Consider the following 2,021-nt stretch of genomic DNA (forward strand, 5'->3'; position numbering starts at 1 on the left):
TTTTTTTTTTTTTTTTTTTTTTTTTTAATGATTCGAGACTAGAGGTAACTATCCTATGACTAGATTGTCTGGAAGTTTTTTTATACTTCCTTTAGTTTGTTTCAGGACCTCTCACTTTGCTTTCTTTTTATAGGTTTATTGAAGCATAGTTGACATATAATCTGCACATATTTAAAGCATGCACTTTGATACATTTTGATATATTTTACACCTGTGAAACCATCACCAGTATCAAATGAAAACAGTCATTACCCCTAAAAGTTTCCTTGTGTCTGTAATCACTCCCGTTTTCCCTTCTTTGTGCAAGTTAAACATACAACTACAATATGACCCAGCCATTCCACTTCTAAGTAGTCATCCAAGAGAAATGATGCATATGTCTGCCTTAAGACTTGTACTAGAATGTTCATAGAAACTTTATTCATAATATCCTAAACTGGAAATGGCACAAATGTCCATCAGCAAGTGAATGAATAAACAAATTGTGATATATCCATACAGTGGACTACTATTCAGGAATAAAAAGGAACATGTATTTAGTTTGAATTGAAGACTGCCATATTTGAAGCAGATTTGTTTCCTTTGTTGCATTTCTTACTTTGTATTAAAATTGACTTTTATTTCCTTGGCATACCCCACTCCCACCCCATGGAGGAAATATTAAGAAGTTAGTTATAGATGAACCATAAAAGGATGTAAGTTATATTTGGATAATTAAGGGTTGATTATTCCTCAAAAACTTACAGTCAAAAATGGTCAGTACAGTTTGTTCTGCTACAGGACTTGTTTCTGTAACACCAAATAGCTTATACATGGTCAGTAAGTAAGAAATGATGTCAGTGATGGTGTGTGGGTTTATATAAGATTTTTCATTGGCAAGAGGAGTAGAATAGAGGGAGTAGAATTTAAAAGGAAAGGAAAAAGTCCTCAGATTGGCTGCTGCACAGACAGATGTTCTTTCAACTGTGGTTTAAGAACAGCAGAGATTAGTCCCTGGAAAAACAAGCAAGCTAGTTCTCGCCCCAACTCTGGTCAACTCCTGTTGGCCCTCCGTACCTGCGGGTTCCGTACCTGCAGGTTCCAACTTGGTTGAATCCACGGTTGCAGAGGGCTGGACTGTACTGCACCATTTAATGTGAGGGACTTGAGCATCCACAGATTTGGGTATCTGGAACCAATCCCTGGCAGATACCTGTATTTACTCCTGTGCCCACCTTAACAACAGCCTCAGTCTCCATTGTTTTAGTGCCTGCAAATCTTTATTTTAACTTTATTTAGTTTTTGTTGATTGTTATTTCCTGAGGCAGTCCCCAGCCATGCCGAATTGCTTGCCTGGAGTTGGAGTTATCCATGTTACCTCCTGAGGAGCCAACTGTTAATTTTTGTTGGAATCAGGTTACAAAGTTGCATAAATTCTGAGTACTCTGTCCCGATCCTAATTTTACCCCCTTTATTTTTTACTTTGCAGGATGAGGTTTTTTTTTTTCAAGAACACATCAGTGGCATTCAGATAAAATACAAAAATGTTAAAGTAGTTTATTTTAAACAATTTCCTGGAAATGTGTTTCTTAGTGTTTTTAGCTAATACTTAAATCTTGGTTACTGTGTGTCAGGTGTTCTAAGTGCTTATCAAAGATTATCTCATTTTATCCTCACAACAATGCAATTTAATGAGTCTGGTATTATCCTTATTTTATGGATAAGGGAACTGAGGAACACAGGGGAGGAGTACCGTGCCCAAGTTCACACAGCACAGTCAGTCTGGTTCCATAGAATGTGCTCCTGACTACTGTGCTACATTGCCTTCTGCACCATGTTGAGTATAAATTAGATTTTAGTATGATTTTCTTATGTAAGTCAGAGTGGTAGTTTTACAGCAGATTAAAACCTTATCAGCATTAAATTAGGTGAAAAGAGTTGCAGTGAACACATAAGGACAGCATAATAGCTTTATCTATTCAGAAGCTGGGAAAATGATGTCTTTTTTTTTTTTTTTTTTTTTTTTTTTTTTTTTTTTTTTT

At 36.0% G+C, this 2,021-nt stretch overlaps 1 protein-coding gene across 2 annotated transcripts in view; it reads left to right on the forward strand.

Moving 5' to 3' along the window:
• The window catches only part of SACM1L (SAC1 like phosphatidylinositide phosphatase), a 58,685-nt gene that overhangs the window by 15,233 nt on the left and 41,431 nt on the right, over window positions 1-2,021 (forward strand). The window lies entirely within an intron of this gene.

The sequence above is a fragment of the Lipotes vexillifer genome, unplaced genomic scaffold (genome assembly GCF_000442215.2).
Source record: "Lipotes vexillifer unplaced genomic scaffold, Lipotes_vexillifer_v1.1 scaffold1227, whole genome shotgun sequence".
NCBI classification, from domain to species: domain Eukaryota; kingdom Metazoa; phylum Chordata; class Mammalia; order Artiodactyla; family Lipotidae; genus Lipotes; species Lipotes vexillifer.